At 44.3% G+C, this 19,297-nt stretch overlaps 1 protein-coding gene across 1 annotated transcript in view; it reads left to right on the forward strand.

The window, feature by feature from the left end:
• Positions 1 to 274: 274 nt before the first annotated feature.
• Positions 275 to 19,297, forward strand: part of LOC144773554 (ecto-ADP-ribosyltransferase 5-like) — a 358,428-nt gene continuing 339,405 nt past the window's right edge. The window contains exon 1 of the mRNA XM_078658649.1: positions 275 to 421. The gene's annotated coding sequence lies outside the window, so the exon portion shown is untranslated. The remainder of the gene's footprint in view (positions 422 to 19,297) is intronic.

The following is a 19,297-nucleotide window of genomic DNA, read 5'->3' on the forward strand; positions in this document are numbered from 1 at the left end:
GTGGGTCGCCAGTGTGGGAGGCGTTTTTATACCCCTGGGGGGGGCGTTTTTGTTACAGAGGGCCGGTTTTGCAGCATAGCATCGATATCGGCCCCAGCAACAAAAGATGGAACCCCCCCTCCCCCAACCACCACCTACCAAGGGGCCAGCCAGCTATTTGCCAGGGCCGGTTTCGGTTCCCAGTTCGGCCTGAGCAGAACATGCATCCTGCGTGGAAAGAGGAAGTTTCACTTTCAATTATGGATGGGTAAATACTAGTGTGGGTGGGGTTCACTGGACAGATATATAAAACCTGCCATGACAAGGAGCAAAGAAACAGACAAAGTGAAGTCTGGTAAAACGGAGTGAACTTCAAAAACCCAACAGCTGATCGAGAAGTGAAGGCGCGCTGGAAAACAAAATACTTTACTGCAAAGAAAACGTGAGTACTGCTGTTCGCTGCCTCATCAATTAATAGCTGACTGTAACCTTCGACGGCGCACTTACTGTAGCTGGCAGGGCGTGCACCGCAGATGGATTCTACTAATCTACCAGTTCGCTATATCATTTTATAAAATGAGCTTGTGTAAAGCACACAGGTTTTCTAGAGGGTGGGTCCTGTGGTAGTATAGAAATGGATATGGTATGCTGAAGTACCTATGCACATGCTTTCACGGTGCAGCATCTAAAGAACACTACAGATTAGCATTGATAGGCAGATTAAAGATAGAAAAAAATATATTTACACTGCAAATGGAGAGAGTGAGAGAGCTGGAAAGGGAGCGGGTGCAGATTGTAAGAGGCACTTATAACACAATATTTTGTAAAATAACTAACACCTTTTAAGAACTTTATAACAGAGATGACAGACAGAAGACAGTATGTGTGTGCGCAAGTGTGTATAAAAATCCTGGGTGAAATGGGACAGACTCCTTACCATTCCCCACTCAAAACATATGTACCCGACTATTTACTAGAGAATGCATTCATTAAGGGAGTGTAACACCCCAAACACCTCCCTTGAAGCTATGCCCATGTGAATGTGGTGACATTCTGAATACACGGCTTAGAGAGAGAGAGAAATGTTAGGGGGAAAAAAAGGAAATCAAGAGGGGGAGTCAAAGAAGGGTTAGTGGGAGCTCAAAGGTGAAAAAAGGGGAAAGACAACAAAACTAGAGATAAATAGCACAAAACAAGGGCTAGAAAATATATGGGAGAGGCAGGAGACAGCAAGTGGCAAGGACAAAGAGTAGAAAAACACGAGGGAGAGTCAGAGTGCAAGGAAGAAGAGAGGAGAGAAAAGTGACCAGGTAGAGAGATTGCGAGAGTACAGGTAAGTGATAGAGTGAGAGAAAGAGAGAGCATTAGAGAGAGACAGAAAGAGAGTGGATTGTTGTGTGGAGCACCTTTCCAAACTACACATATGTTGCGTGACCTGTGTTTGCAGGCCTTAATGTGGAGTGTCTACAGCATACGTGTTTGAGAGCATGGACAAGACTGAAAGAGATGAGGTTATGTGTATGGTCGGGCTTGACAGCATACCTGTCCCCAGACAATTATGTAAGCACCATTAGAGAGGGGCTTTGGATCTGATCACATGTTGGGATACAGGGGTACAAGTTTTGATTGAGTAGAAGTTGTGTGCTTCCACAAAAATGTGCTTGCCCTCAAAACAGCTGTGATCATTTTGTTTATTTATCTAGTTGCCGAGCTTGGACTTTCAGGGGAACACATATGACATTGTAATGCCATTGAAGTGCCTTTGATAACTAGATAGTTTATGGTTATTTCTTTGGCAGCAACACAGATGGGAGAAAGGGCAGTCATTGCCTACATGGGTGTTTAGGTCTGATTTGACACTGCAATTGGCGCCTGACCTTTTAACCTGCACCAATATTATTCTAAAGTTCTTAGGTTACACAGAAATACATATTAATTCCCTGGTCATTTACTTGTAATGCTTCACATGCCTTTATAAGGTTCCTTTAAAGCCAGACCTATTGGGATTGCCAATGCTTGTTGTAGATCTACAGCTAGAGGCAGTGATTGATGTCTCCCAGAGGTTATACCATAAAAAGCAGAGAAAGCGACAATGGGTCAGCCACCCTCAGCCATTGGGTATTGTGAGAGTCATTCAAACTTTGAGTAACTCACTTCACTACTAATTGTTATAACTGTCAGTCAAGATATGATGCAGGTAGGTTTCCTTTTATGACATAATGGCATTATATTAGTGCGGTAAGATTTAGAGTCCGCATATGGAGAGGCTGGCAAGGCCAAGGAGTCAATTTAAGCTGTAGCATAATTCGTAAAAAGAAAAAAATAATTGCCATGGCCCAAAGGTATTTTAGGAGGTCCCCGCCAGTGCACACTAATGATGGAATTGTCTCTCACTGCTAGCCCTACTTTGGTGTGTCCTAGGATGTCTCACTACTTGTCTGTAGTTGTGTAAGCCTTTGCTATAAGCCCTAGTGCCCCTAGTTGTCTCGCGGCTTGCAGGCATGGCCTGTGCATGTACTCTTTGAGGTGCTGCACTTTGTACTTGCTGTGGTGGCTTTCGCCTTTTTGTGGAGCATTGGCTTGTCATTAGTGGGCTGTGATGCTACTACTGCTTGTGCCTTAGTTATATCTGCTGCTCCTGGGCAAAGAAATTCAGGGGAGAGTGGGTTGTACTTATATTGGAACTCTTTCTGGTAATTCTTGACATAATGTGGGCATATATGCCCTGATGGTACCTACTGCTAGCTAGGTTGACCACCTGTCCAGTATTTTCTTAGACCCTTTGCAAACTGAGGCAAAACTCTGATGTCTTTAATTGCTCTTCTAACAGATGCCTTTTGTATAAAAGTGCTTTTCATTAAAGATGTGACACTGTTTCACCCTCCCGGTGCCCCCACTCAGTGCTCTCTCTATACTAAAACACTGTTATAAGCCTTCCACACACCCAAAGTGTACCTGAACACCTCTGTAGTGGGATCATTGACTTGTGCCGTCTTATATTTCTTGTTTACCTGACTGTATTTTGATATGTTTTATGTATGTTATTATTATCCTTTCATGTTAGTGACTATTACATTGCTCCCATTACCTCTGTTCATTCCTACTGCCCCTACCCCTTTCATTGTGAAGCGCTCTGATATCTGTAAGGATCTTGTTCGCGCTATATAAAACTTTGAATAAATAAATAAATAAATAATGTTCCCATCCGTCTGCTTCAAACATTCTATTAGTGTTCGAAATGTGTGAACGTTTAGAATTGGCTGGTGTGCATTTCACCAGTAAAAGCTGCCTTGAGTGCTGTTAATAAGTTTTACAGCTTCTATCACTGTTCCTACTGCACGTAGGTCTCCCACAGGTCCTGTTTCCTCATTTCCTTCAGCATCTGCCACAGTTAATGCTGCCTTGTCCTGTAGTTCCTGCAGCTCCTTTTCTCAGTGACCGTACATTCACAGTCACTCTTATCGTTGACTTCTTGGAAGCGGAATCTTGATCCCAGGAACCTCCTGCTATGACTTACCAGCAAAGCTCAGCTTCCAAGCGCAGAGTAAGACACAAGTTATCCAGCGAGGCATCCATTCCAGGTTGCCTGTGAGGGGTTGTCCTCCTTGTATCTTGGGATGGATCTGCGGATTTCTACTCCCTTAGTGTTCAGTAGTGTGCAGGAGTGGACAGGAGGTGGTTGTCCGGAGCTGAAGTATAATTTATGCACTCAGAGATTTCCCACCTGTACAAAATGTTAAAAAAATTACTGTCTGGTGTATTCAGCCATTCCTCTCTACCTACCAGTCATCAGCTATGGTGCATCATAAGCCCATAGAAGTAGGAAAACACTTTTCCTACAACCACCAAAATTCAGAAAGCTAAAGCACAGAAACAATCAATCTCCACGATAGCTGCTCTGAGATAATTATAGTGATTTCTGGTCTTTACGCACTTTGACACTGGCGCAGTGTAAAGTGCGTGCGCTCTCTGAGTGCGTGTGTGAGATTGGCCTGCCCTCTCATAGGAATGCATGGGGAATGTATGTGTCCATGGTAATTCCTGATGCGTGGGGAGTGCAAGGTTGAGTTTGGTATGTGCGAACTCGTGAGATTGAATGCTGTGTGATGATGTGTGCGGCTTTAATGTGTCTAGTGTTGAAGTGCCACTTCTAGAAGTTGGCCTGCCTGTGCAGTAAATGTGAATTGACTGTCTGGCTTGTGATTGGCTGGAGCTGGCTGGTGTGCCTGGCTCCAGAAGTCAGGATGGGTCTGCCCCGGTGGTGAATGGGGAGATCTGCATGTTGATGGCAGGGAGGGACTGCACCTGGGACCTGAATAGGGCTGGGTTTTCCCTACACAATCCTGGCTCCGCCCCCTGTGGTGCGACTGATGACCCTAGCCTGGCCAGTGAATGGGGAGAGGGGCTGAGCACAGAGTGCTTCAGAACCAGCTGTGTCTGGTCTCCCCCCCGCACCCTAGGGACAAAGGGATTTTGTGTATAAAAAGAGGCTGTGACCTCCTGTAAAATGTTCTTGTGCTCAACTTGAATCTACCAGGGGCGTGCTAGCAGGGGTTATCTTGGCGGGTGACTTACTTGCCCTGATTTAGAATGGTGGCTTCTGCCTGGCTTTGGTTCAAGCCTCAGCCAACCAGAAATCACCATTTCTAACACCCATTACTGAATCTTTGGACTTAAAGTGTAGAGATGATACGCAACTAAGTATATGCTTCTCAGTCTTTTAACCCTCTCTTCATCTTGATGTTGTCCTTACATCTTATCATCTGGCATAATCTAAGGCTACCTCCTACTCACTGGTCTAGGTGTTCCGTAAATGGTTAAAATAAATCAATTTAATATTAAAAGTGGCTATTACCATAAGAAACTCTAATCCCAGCAGTGAACAGGTTAAAAGAGGCTTCCCCTCTACTACTCCAAGCTGCATCAGGCATCTGATATAAATGTACAACTCACAGGCAGTGAGAACAGATGCAGGGGGAGGTGTATTATTATGTTAAAGCCTACGCCCTCCCAACTGCAAAACAATCCCAAGCAAGGAGCAGAGCAAGGCACAGTCCAGCTCACTGGCAAGATCCATCTTCTCAAAGTGTCTTCCAATAGTTTCCTATCCCACCTTCCAGTGCTGAAACCACCAACCTCACAACCTCCAGGTTTACAATCATCCACCATCCCTTGGTGAGAGCCTCATGTTTGTTGAAAACTGGATAGAGCACATTTTTGCCCAACATGCACAATCATCTAAAAAGATATTTATAGCTGGCTTTATTCTCCATAGGGGCGATCCTTGTAACTCAGCTGCCTCCCTAGTTGGCCGCAGGGGAGTCTATGAGCCTATGCATCAAGTGAAGACTCTAGTGGAGCAGAAGACCAGCGATGTAGCGGGCTGCTGGCAAGTTCTTTTTTTCAGGTCGAGCATCAGCGAGCATGCGCTATGTTCAAAACCTGCTGTATTCACTCTACTGAGTGTAATTACACCTGATGCTTCCCATTGGTTCAGAATCCCATCTCTCTTATTTCCTCCCCCATCATTGGCCAGTGCTCCTGATAACATCACTTCCGTTTTAAGTCAGGAGCACCAGCCAACTAAAATTTCCTTACACTGTAGTCCTTTGTCTTTTTCTTTGGAGGCTACTTATTTTATAACCAAATTTTAACAAGCGCCCCGTTGAGCGCTTTCACGTAATGGTGGCCGCGCCAATTTGTTTACACCCAGGTCATCGAAAGAAAAGTGCGTGGCCGCTATTAAAATGTTGGACCCTTGCTGGAAGTTCAAAAGTGATCTGCAGTGATGATAGAATAATTTCTGGCATGACTCCACTACCTGTGCTGCTCACAAGGAAAAAGCGTGGGTAACTCTGCTTCAGATTTATCTGCGGAGGCTCTCCACGTAAACTTAGATCATTGCAAAAAACAAAACAGCTGCACCCTGGCTTCCCTGTGAGTTTCTGTGCGCAGTGGCTTATAGGCGTCTCCCCAGCTCTCTCTGTTCTGCTCTTACTCATGGCCACCTTCACAGGTTAGTGACTTTTCTACATTTCCAATGTGCAGAGTTGTGTGGAGAGCATGAATATATTTTGTTTACTATGACACTTTTTACAGATAATAGTGCTGTATTATACATTAGTAATCTGAATCTTTTTAAACGTCTGTTGGTAATGTAATGTGTTTATGTCTGTTGACAATATTATGTGCCTGATGTCACGTGGTGCTCACCTGAAAAGGGATAAACTGCGTAGCATATTTAGAGTGAATCAAATGGTCCTGCAACTTTATAATGTCACATTTGCTCAAAGACAGATTGAAAATGAGTGTTTGTGTTAGGGAATACACTGTAGTGTAAAATGAGCACTTTTACCTTTTCACTATTTTACTATTCTTAGTAAGGCACCAGCCAAACCCTCAAATATGATTGTATTTGGATGCAAATAATACATAGCATTGAAACATTCTGCTATGGGATTTTGGGATTGGAAGTGTCTCGAACCCTTGACCAAGAGTATCTATCACGGAAAAGTTCAGTCTCCCATATGGCCGTAGCATGGAAAAATGATCTACATTACCCGTATATCGACAGGTTACCGAGCTGCCAGCTAAGGCGTGAAGTGCTACAATTGAGAATTGGGAAACCCTTGTTACATGAACAAAGGGGTAAAACATTTTATGATTAACAGCAATGGAAAATGCACTTGCACTTTAGGTACTACTGGTGGTATTTTACATATACTGTTAGACTGTGCATGGACGTTAGATATACGAAGAGAGATTTTAGGCCCAATTTTTAAAAAATACGATATTAAAAATAGGACGCAAGCTGTAAATCTCCTAGTGGGAATGATGAATTTAGATATAGCCTGTGCCACTGGTAAATACCTAAAGAATGTTAAAGATTTCCTTAAATGTAAAGAGGACGGTTGACATATAGATCTTTAAAGTGTTAGGATGCATGAGGTATCTATGGATAGAAGCAGGGTGTAAGACATATTTGAAGTTCGATGTGACCAAAGGAAGGATAGCTTGCTTTTAAAAGTATATTTTTAAGATATTTATCTCTTGTTTTGAAGGATATGTGAACTATAAACTTAAGAAATGTACTGTATATTTTATAGTTGTGATCAGCTTATTTTATTGCTTGCTATGCTGCTTAGTGTATACTTTTATGGTTGAAAAACCGAATAAAGTTTTATTGACTGATTGACTGACATTCTGCTATGCTTTGTCTTAGATGGCAATGTAGGACTACATGCCAAACAAACCCTAAAGTTTGGTGAGTCAGGTGTGTTACCATTTATGCATGATGTTAACATATTTCCACTCTACATATTTAAAATGTAGCTGGTAACCAGGGCTGGACTGGTCATTCTGTGCCCCGGGCAATCCTCCGGTAGGCTGGATGGGGTGGGGGCCGGTTTTTTGACAGGGGGACGGTTTTGTTTTCGGTCCATGACGTGAGTCAGACAGACAGACTAGTCTGACTATCTCAGACAGACTACTACTCCGTGTCTCTGCTCCTCACTGCTTTGCGGGGGAAAAAGCACAACTGCAGTGGTGCACCGTCCATGACCAGGTGCTGCCAGGTGAATGTAATAATCAGGAGGCGATGTGGCATTGCGCAGATTTCTACTCCGCCGGTGCGTCTGTGACCCACTCTCCAGTTCACCCTTAAGGGGGCCTGGTGGGTGATGCCGCATGCTCATTGGGGCTTGGGGCTCATTGGGGCTTGCGCAATAAAAGTGCGATGACGGCTGCTGAGGCATCAGAGAGACGATTGAGAGAGAGACAGGGGCACCGTTGAACCCATTATTTAATTCTTTCTAGCCCCCCTGGCTGTCTGCCGCCCGCAGCAGGTGAGTCAGTGCAGTGGGCAACGCTTAATCTGACGCATCATAGAACGGTTCAGTTATTGGGGAACGGGCAGCGCAGTGGGATCCCAGAACACGTGTTGGTATTTATCACACCATATTGAATTTCTCGCAAAAGGTGGGCAATAAACGGGGTACACGGCGCGAGTTTTGTGCCCAGGGGCAGCAGCCAAACCCTTACCGGGCCTCAAGCAAAATAAAACAGGTGTACCTCGTGCAAATTACATTGCTAGTTACAGCGCCGACTTTCGAGGCTTCGGCACTGTGTAAACATGAAACACGAAATACGAATTATAAATATAATATTATTAGTCGTGTAACAGTCGAGCCGTAAAGCAATTCCGTTCCTGGCGCTCACACAAGCACTGAAAAACCAAAGGAAATGATGGACGGAGCGTTGACAATACAAGCACTCACCCCCAGTCAACTGATCTGGGTTTAATCCATCACCGTTCTTTAGCCCACTCTGCCACCCCAGTTCAGACATGGCCATATGCAAATCAGTCTGACCCTGTGCCTCATGGGAACATTCCAGCCCGAACTGCCAAGCCATGCCTTCCCTGGACTGGAAACAAGCTACCGAGGACCGGTTTCTGGCATTTCAGCCTTCTTCAGCCCGGCTTGCTTGAATTCAGTAGCAAAGTGAGCAAGGGACTCACGTCTGAGCATACCCTGCCAACTTAGGGCGAACAAAGAAAAACCAAGCACTAAGATAATTTTGCCTTCCTGACCGAACTTCCCGAAAAGCGATGTTTCTAAATCGGGGCCTCCTGCATGACTTTGTGAAGGTTACATCGCCGAATTGTCACTAATAGGTGAAATGGCGCAGCTACACTCCGTCCTTAAGATAGCTCCATGGCCTTCATTGCACATGGGCCCTTAGAGCGATGAACAAGGCCACCACCAGAAAACCCTTTTGGTTCACAGACGCCCTCAAAGCCGCAAAGAATTCCTGCCGAACTCGCGAAAAGACCTGGTGCAAAGAACGAACAACGGAAAACATGACAGCCCTCAAAACCGCCACCCGCGAATACCATCAGCAGATCCGGAACACCAAGAGGACATCGCTCAAGGAACGACTAGACAACAACACCCACAACAGCAAGGAACTCTTCAACATCGTCAAAGAGTTCTCAAACCCTGACGCCAGCAACAACGACATCACCCCTACGCAAGACCTCTGCAACTCCCTCGCCACGTTCTTCCACCGCAAGATTGCAGACATACACAACAGCTTCAGACCCCAACCCCCACCTCCGGACGTCAGCCCAACGACCCCCTCCACCACCATCAACTCCTGGACCCCCATCAGCAGTGAAGACTCCATCCACGTCATGAACACCATTCACTCCGGCTCCTCCTCCGACCCATGCCCCCATCACATCTTCAACAAAGCTGACACCATCATCACACCCCACCTCCGGAACATCATAAACAGCTCCTTCATGTCAGCTACCTTCCCGGAGAGCTGGAAGCATGCTGAGATCAACGCCCTCCTGAAAAAACCCACCGCAGACCCCAGGGACCTCAAGAACTGCCGACCGATCTCACTTCTCCCCTTCCCGGCTAAAGTCATCGAGAAGACCGTCAACAAACAGCTGACCGCCTTCCTCGAGGACAACAACTCGCTCGACCCTTCACAGTCTGGATTTCGAGCAAATCACAGCACCGAGACCGCCCTCATCGCAGCCACAGACGACATCAGAACCTTGATGGACAATGGAAAAAACAGCCGCCCTCATCCTCCTGGATCTCTCAGCAGCCTTTGACACCGTATGCCACCGCACCCTAGCACACCGCCTCAAAAACACAGGCATCCAGGGGAAGGCCCTGGAATGGATCACCTCGTTCCTCACAGGCAGAACCCAGAAAGTCTGCCTCCCCCTTTCCGCTCCCCGGCAACCGAAATCATCTGTGGCGTACACCAAGGATCCTCACTCAGCCCTACACTCTTCAATATCTACATGAACCCCCTCGCCATCATCGCACGAAAACACAACATCAACATCATCTCCTACGCCGACGACACCCAGCTGATACTCTCCCTCACCAATGACCCAGTCACCGCCAAATCAAACTTCCAGGAAGGAATGAAAGAAGTAGCAGACTGGATGAAGCACAGCCGGCTCAAGCTCAACTCGAACAAGACGGAAGTCCTCATCTTCGGACAATCCCCCTCGGCATGGGACAACTCCTGGTGGCCCTCGGTGCTGGGCACCACACCGACACCCACGGACCACACACGCAACCTGGGCTTCATCCTGGACTCCTCGCTCACAATGACCAAACAAGTCAACGCCGTCTCATCCTCATGCTTCAACACCCTGCGCATGCTCCGGAAGATCTTCCGATGGATCCCCGCCGACACCAGAAGAACAGTCACCCAGGCCCTCGTCACCAGCCGACTAGACTACGGGAACGCCCTTTACGCTGGAACAACCACCAAACTCCAGAATCGTCTCCAGCGCATACAAAACGCCTCCGCACGACTCATCCTCAACATTCCCCGCCGCAGCCACATCTCAACCCACCTGGGAAACCTCCACTGGCTCCCCGTCAACAAAAGAATCACGTTCAGACTGCTCACCCATGCACACAAAGCACTCCACAACATGGGCCCGGTATACCTCAATAGCCGACTCACGTTCTACACCCCCACCCGCCAGCTCCGCTCCACCAACCTCGTCCTCGCCATCATCCCACGGATCCGCAGAGCCACCACCGGAGGAAGATCATTCTCCTGCCTGGCAGCAAAGACCTGGAACTCCCTCCCCACTCACCTATGACTGACCCAGGACCACCTCAGCTTCAGGAAGCACCTCAAGACCTGCCTCTTCAAGCAGTAGTAGCACCCCGCCCCCCCCAGCACCTTGAGACCCTAACGGGTGAGTAGCGCACTCTATAAATATCCTGATTGATTGATTGATTGAAATACGCCGTGGACCCGGCCCTGCTGCAGCCCGTGTCTCGGGATAGCGCTGCATCCAGTGCGGAAGCGCTATTTCCATCAGTCGTGAATGTGCTGTTCCCGGGTTGGAGAGCATCGGATGTCAAGAATAGTAACGCCTGGAGGCCAAAGGGTAACCGTGTACTTATGAATCCAAAGTAACATAACATAAAGTTAGCTCACAGCTCCTTATTTAAGCGCTGTATGAAACTGTTTTTCTTGCATCACTTTTTGCTGTTCCAGTACTTACACAATACTCGTAGAAGAACAGATGAAGTGTTTGTGTGTTGTTTATTTAAACAGGCCCCGCTTGGAAAACGGGTGGTGGGGATTTTTTATGTGTATTTGTGATATGTGAGCAGTGTAGCGCCCACCAGCGCACAGATATTGTTTTAGGCGATTTTCGTTCTCCTAATTATGTAACTGGTTTTGACACTGTGCAGCAGGGGGGCACAGGTCCCAGAGATGAGAGGAGGCAGCAGCGCAGGAGCAGAGGTGACACTGAGCAGCAGGTGTTCACCGGCCCCAGAGGTGAATGGAGGCAGCAGTGCAGCAGGACAGGACACAAAGGTTAGGGTGGCAGAAGCGTGGCAGCAGTCAGGGCAAGGGTCCAAGGTGTGAAATGGGACAGCAGGAAAAGCCTGATATGGTGACAGTGCAGCGTGGGCTGAAGGGACAGACATGAGATGGAGCTGTGAGTTAAGTGGGGGCCAGCGGTGAGGTGGGACAGTAGAGCAGAGGGTGAAGAGATGACACAGACAGAATGCCAGGGAATCAGGGGTGCGGCAGGGCAGCGTGGGGAGGGGCTACAGGTAACCAGGACAGTGGAAAGGACCAGAGAATAAATACATCTATGTTAGAGGAGCCCTAAGAAGATGCAGTGTAAGAGAGAGAGGGGACAGAGGTGAGACAAGGTTACTGGTGTGGCAGGACTAGAGGTGAGGAGGAGCTGGGAGGGGCCAAAAGTGAGACGGGGCAATGGAGGGAGGTGGCCAGGTGGGAGAAGTGGGAGCAGAAGTAAGGGGGGGTCAGAGGTGAGATGCTCCAGGGGGTAGAATGGAACCAGAGGTGAAATGGGACATCCGGCGAGGGGGACATAGGTGTGACGCAACAGGGGTGCAAATGTTGGTAGAAGTGACACAGCCCCACAGGGAAGGTGTCCAACATGAGATGAGACAGTGGGAAGAGGTGGGCCCTAGAAGATAGAGAGCTAATGCTGGTAGGGCTTCAGAGGGACAGCAGAGCAGCAATGAGGGGATATGAGCCTTGGGATACAGCTTTCGGGAGTGGGCCGGATAGGATACTGTGCTATGGGAAGTGAACTTGAGTTGAGAAGGCGCTACTAGGGGAGGTGGTCCAGAAGTTAGACAAGGCTGCTGGAGCCGGGTAGAGCTGACAAGTGGGACACTAGTTGTGAGATACAGTAAGGGAGCAGACCTAGACCAGCCGGGGGAAGATGGCGGCCGGCTGAAGATGCTGGTCGCGAGCTCCGTGGAAGAAATCTCCAGGTAACCGCTACACAAGCTTCCCGATCGACCTCGTAGAGGCAGAGTGATTAGAATGTGACTAGAATGGCAATGGCAATGATTTAAATGTATAAAGAAAACGAGCAGTCCTAGTTTTGGTAGCGGTCTGTGTCCGTTGCTTATTATCGCCACCGCCCTCTGACACTTGATTCCCCCCGCCGCCCATTACTGGGAATCCTCAGATAGCCTCCCCGTTACCTGCACTACGAGAGTGAAGAGTCCGCCGTGGTTCACCGCGGTGAGCAATCCCTGCTGCGGATGAGGTTTCTTGATCTACGGGTCCTTTTCCCCTGGAGCTGTGCATACAGAGAGGTGGAGGGGGAGCTCCCATGACAGGCTTGCGCTCGGACTTAGCGCAGATCTTGATCCCGGTCCCGGTAGCGTCTCAGCTGCAGCCCCCCCAGGCAGCTGACTCGTCAGGCGGGCTATGGAAGAGAGCTCGTGAAGCCGCCGGTGAAAGCAGAAGGAAAACCCTCACAGCACGATTCTTCTTCCGGGGCAAGAGTGGAAGAGGCGGCGGTGGCGGTAGCTGTGGCGAGCAGGGTCGCGCTGCATCAGTTTCAGTGTCTGTGGCGATCGGTTGCAATATAACAGAGGGGAGAAGGGCTGGTGAAAAGTTTACTGAGGCAGCTCCACGAGAGAACTCTCAAGCGTATGCTGTTAACCACAGGACTATATCTGACACTCTTCACAACATACTCTACAACAAAGGGTATTGCTGGGGAGAAAATAAAGTAAAAACAGGAAAATCAATATATGTTTGTTGGATGAGTGAAAGAATCAACGAAAGTCTCTGGCCCTTTCTAGTGGAAGAGAGAGGAGCATACAGTTGCACAGGTGAAGCAGGCGAAGCAGAACCAGTTACACCAGAACCGGAACCAGAACCAGAAGCAGAAATTCAAGAAAATAAAGCCCCACAAATTAAAAACATTGATAATATTCACAATTACCACACTACCTCAACACCAGGGATCAGTGAAAGTAACAAAAAAGAGGAAACCCCTCCAAACATCAATTATTTTACTAGATCTAGAGCAAAGAAGGGAATAGGAAATCTTCAAGGGCCTCTTTTTTCGGGACAAGAAGGATTGGAAGAGGGAAAAAAATCAGCATACTGTCTCAGGAATCAAAGTCTAAGTAAACAGAGTCTATTATTGCCAACAAAGAAGAAGTGCATGACCCCTAAGAACACCAAAAAGGCTGTTTTTTTCCCCTCGCGATTAGAGGAGTTAACGGAGAGTATAAAAAGTAGAGGATCAAAAAAACTTAAAGAGAAGAGAATAAAGATTACTCCATCGTTGAGATCATATTTTAAAGTACAACAAGTGGTACAAGTGAGAGGTGGAAACCAAGATCAGGCTAATAACACGACCGATACAACGAATACAAAAAGCACATTAGAAACATTGCCTGTACAGTTTTCAAGTATTACAGCAGGCGCCTTGAATACTAACCACAAGTTGGGAAAAGAAGTTGGAGAGCTTGTAGGTAAGGAAGTTTTGATAGGAGGAAATATGCAGTCGGTATCTCCGCCTGATCCTTTCACAAATATGACCTCTTCAATGGAACAACCATTATTAACAACTCAACCAGCACAGCTAATCTCTTTAACTCAATCAAGTACAAGTACCTCACCACAAATTGAAATCGAAAATGACAAAGAGTCCCAAGATTTCCAAGAGACTCACGAAGACGAGCAAGAAAACAGAGACAGAGACAGAGGTGCGACAGGAAACCTCTTAGAACTGTGTTTGGGTAAAATGATGGATAAAATAATGGGGGAAATGCGAGAAAAATTTGCAATTTCTGAGACGAATCAGAACAAAATACAAGAAGCAGTAGAAAGCCTAGATCAAAAAATAAATGACTTAGGGGTCAGAGTCACAGCAGTAGAGAGCGAGTTAAGCTCACTAAATAAGAGAGTAGACAACACCCAAAGAGAGATAAGACACTTGAAGGACAACGATAAAATAGTCAAAGAGAAACTTGAATCTCTGGAAAATCAAGGAAGGAGAAATAATATTCGCATTTTGAACGTCCCTGAGAACTCAGAGGGAACGGACATTAAGACCTACGTAATATCTCTACTAGAAGAATTTCTTCCGTGGACAAAAGACTACAACTTAGCGGAAGATATCCAGAGAGTACATAGAGACCCCTTTAGGAAAAGCAAAGAGAGGAAAACCCCGAGAAAAATCTTGGTAAACTTCAGAACATACACCTTGAAAGAAAAAATACTGAGCGAGGGTTTAAAAATTGGAAGTTTCAACAAAATGAGCTGGTCATTTCGCATCAGATCAGATATCTGCAAAATTACACAAGATCGGCAATGGGAATTGGGGCAGTATATGCAGGAGCTAAAAACACTTGGAGCAAGCGTACAACTAAAATTCCCTGCCTCGCTCAGAATAATGTGGCGAAACAAAATGTATAACCTAAGGGACCCAAAGGAGGTAGAGAACCTTATTCAATTAATAAAAGATCAAATTGAAATTGACAACTAAACAATGAATAAATCACCAAATCAAGGGCTGACTCAGACACACTCGATATATTCGATATATTAAAAATAAGAATGAACCAAAGTCCATAAAGACGTAGAAAAGAAAAGACAAATAGAAAGTATATGGGGTGAAGCAACCACTAATTTAAACTCAAAGAAGAAATTACCTGGAGAAAACGGAGCACGAAAACCGGGTGGAATAACACCTGGAAGAAAAAAAAAGGAGGCTTCCCCGGGGAGGGAAACTGAAAAGGAATCACAAAATGCAGAACTGTAAATACACATGGGTGGGGAGCAAAGTAGGGAAAAAAACAAAAAAAAATCCTCAAAATTGGAATATGAAAAGATTGGCAAGGGAGATAAAAGATGCCTCAAATGCAAAATCAATTTAAAATGGCAAAAGAGAAATCTATAAAAATCCTAACATGGAACGTTAACGGGCTCAGAACACCATCACGAAGAAGAAGAATTATGGAATACCTCAAAGAAACAGAGAGTGAAATCATTATCTTACAAGAAACCCACTTAACAAATGAGGAATGGTCTCAATTAGCAAAAAATCTAAACTGGATTGGAGCAAGTATACATACCACGCAAGAGTGCAATATAAAAGGGGTAGTAATTATTATAAAGAAATCTCTCAAAGCCAAAATAGAGGAGGACAAGGTGGACAGCAAAGGCAGATGGGCAATCGCCAAAGTCAGAATTGAAGATCATACTTTGACTATTGTGGGATATTATGGACCCAATAGGGACGACGCGGATCCACTCCAAAAACTTTATTCTGAGCTTTTAACGTACCCAGCTCCAATTATAATGGGAGGGGATTTTAATCTTATAGGAGATCCTAAAACTGATAGATCCCCACCAACAAAACAATGGAACCTTCCGAAGATGAGGGAGTGGTTAGGGTTCTACAAAAAAGACTTATTGCTTGAAGACATGTGGAAATCAAAAGGAATAAAAAACTACCCATACACTTTCCACAATAAAAAATTAGGGCATAAATCAAGAATAGATTTCTTTCTATTAAACAAAATTTTGAGAGATAAAGTTAAAAGTATCGAACATTTACCCGCTCATTTATCGGACCATTCTGCCGTTCAATTAAATATAACATTACCGCAACTACAAATGCCTAGCAGGTGGACAGTTGACCGCACAATCTTAAGAGACGACCGATGCGTGGAGGAACTTATATTAACTACTCAACAATACTTCCAAGATAATGCAAACAGCACAGCAAAAAAAATGGTATGGGATGCTTATAAAGCGGTAATCAGAGGAAAATTGCTTAGTCTAGGCGCTCATAAATACAAACAAAAAAAACAGGAAATCAAAAAATTGGAAACAGAAATCAAAGAAGATGAATTACACTTGGAATGTGATGTTCCACAAATACAAAAGGAAAATCTGGAAGAAAAACTTCGTAACTCAAAAGAAAATCTGACAGTTTATTTTGAGAATATAGTCAAAGAGAAATGGGAGAGCAGTAAATTAGCGAATCATGAGTATGGTGAAGGATGCGGAAAACTCCTAGCTTGGAAAATGAAAACAGATCAATCCAGAAACAATATATTAAGTATATATAACCAAGATCAATCATCCACTCTCTCAGATGATGGTGCAATTAGAACGGAATTCTTTAATTTCTTCACCTCAATATACAAGGAAGACACAAATCCTACGGAGGAAGAAATCAAAAATTATCTTGAGAAGATTCAACTCCCGTGTCTGACAGAGGAAGAAGCGGAATCGGTGAATTCCGAAATAACAGTAGAAGAAGTAAGGAGCGCCATAAGTCATCTAAAGAAGGGAAAAGCTGCAGGCCCAGATGCTTTGCCCAATGAATTTTATATCGCATTGGAAGAAACATTAATCGAACCTTTAACTGAAACAATTAATAAAACATATATAGAACATGAAAGGCTCCCAGACTCATGGAACGACGTTACGATAAGCATATTATTAAAACCGGGAAAAAACCCGAAGAACTGCGCTTCTTATAGACCAATATCGCTCCTAAATTGTGATTACAAGATCTTCATGAATATAATAGCGAAAAGAGTATCTAAGGTTATGGCTAAATTAATTGATACAGACCAAAAAGGTTTTATTAAGGGAAGACAGATACAAGAAATTACACATGAGCTTATAGCAACAATTGATATAGCTGTACAGGAAAATCTGCCCCTTACACTCTTTACTTATGATGCTGCTAAAGCTTTCGACCGGGTTAATTGGGCTTTTCTAACCAAAAGCATAGAGAAAAGTAATTTCGGGATTAATTTTAATCACATGGTAAGTGAAATATACTCAAGCCCAAGAGCAAACGTAGCTGTTAATGGCAATCTCACGGAAAATATTGAGATTCAAAGAGGTACACGTCAGGGATGTCCTCTATCTCTGCTTCTTTTTAATTTATATATTGAACCCTTGGCATGTTCTATCAGAAATAATACTAACATCACACCTTTTAGATACTCACAATGGACAAGAAAAGTAGCGCTCTACGCAGATGACTTAATGGTGCTCACAGATAACTATAATAATTCTAATCTGGTAATTGAGGAAGAGATGAATAAATTTGGTAAAGTATCTGGATATCTGGTTAATATCGATAAAACGGAAATAATGAGCTGGAACTCACAATTAATTTCACCACTCTTGAAGGATAAAATACAATATTTAGGAATCATCATAACACAAGATCTTGGAAAACTAGTAGAAACAAACCTTACACGTGTTATGAATGAAACGAGAAAACTTTTGAAAATCTGGTCAGGTCTACCATTAATCTTCCTAGGTAAATCCAATATAATCAAAATGTCAATCATTCCAAAATTCACATATCTTTTTAACAATATTCCATTAGAATTTAAAAAGGAAGCCCTAAAAAAGATACAAGGAGAAATAGCTAGCTTTATTTGGGCATCCAAGAGCACAAGAATCTCATGGAATAAACTTAGGAGAAAGAAGGAACAAGGGGGCATTGCAAGTCCGGATATATATGAATATTACAGATCCTTTCAATTCAAAAACATCAGAGTCTTACTAAAAGCACATCAAGCATATCCAACACATTTGTTTTATTTGACAAAGGGGGAGGATCATTTCCTCTTCAAATTCGGCCATCCGAAATTTTTCAAAAAAGTCAAACTAAAGGTTCTGAACAATGCTGTTAAGATCTGGAATCAAATAAGATCAATCACACAGATTTCATACTATAGTAACTTGGCTCCAATATGGGACTCCCCAGGCACTCCTGACTGTTTAAAAGATTCCTTATCAAAACCAATTAGGCAAGCTGGAATTGAAAAATGGGGACAACTTCTATCTGGGAATTCCTTGTTATCATGGGACCATTTGCAAATAATCGCAGATCATAAAATTTCGAGGTTTAAATATTACCAATTGAGCAGTTGGGCAAGCACCATTCCAAAAGGAGATTTAGACCCGGAGAATTTAGAATCAGAAATGATTAGCGAAACGGCAATAAAGAAAGAAGTATCAAAATGGTATTGGGCACTAATTGAAACAGAAAAAGAAGACCAAACAACTGTTGAAAAGACATGGAAGAAAGACTTGCAAAACGAAGCTTCAGATCTTTGCCAACTTTGGAACAAATCAGTAGAAAAATGTTGGTCATGTGTAAAGGCCGCTCCTTTAAAAAGAAACCACCTTTTCTCCATACATAGAGCGTACTGGACTCCTAAAAAGCTGTCAAAATTCAGAGGAGCTACAGTAAAATCATGCAGTAAAGGTGGAGAGGAAAAAGCGGATGATATACATATGTTCGGTGGGTGCCCTTCGCTTATACCATATTGGCAAGAAATTGGTAAGACTCTAACTGCAATGCTGGCAACTCCAATAACTGTGAGTATTATTTTAATTATTTTTGGGATACACTGCAATACTCAATTTAACCAGACAAAGCTAGATAAACATCAAGAAAATTTATTATTTGTTATGATTCTCTTAGCACGTAGAGAGATATGTATTAATTGGATAAAACCATCTCCCCCAACACATGAAAGCTGGTTAAACACTGCAATAAGAATTAGTAACCTAGATAGAAAAAGGAAACAAAACAAAAATATGAAATACTGGGAGATCTTGGAAAAGTATATCGAATCTAGACAATAACTCATTTCTCTTTACCAGAGGCCCCTTTGCTGTGTTTTTTCTTTGTTTCTTTTTCTTTTTCTTTTTCTTTTTTCTTTTTGATTCCAATGATTAAGCGGACAATAATTCCTGGCATGACTTGAAGTCTGCCAATTATCTAATGGGTCAAAGATCTACCGAAACGATGGAATTATTGAATAAGATGGAGGTATGCAGTGGAGAACGGATCAGACCAAGAACGAGGCCTACCCCTTGTACCTCCCGTTAGACGATCAGGGGCAGCCCAAGTTAAACACTTGGCTTGTTGGATGCTGGTCTCCCAAATGCCTGTCATTCTTTCCCTTCAACCGCAATATGA

The sequence above is a fragment of the Lissotriton helveticus genome, chromosome 8 (genome assembly GCF_964261635.1).
Source record: "Lissotriton helveticus chromosome 8, aLisHel1.1, whole genome shotgun sequence".
Taxonomy (NCBI): Eukaryota; Metazoa; Chordata; class Amphibia; order Caudata; family Salamandridae; genus Lissotriton; species Lissotriton helveticus.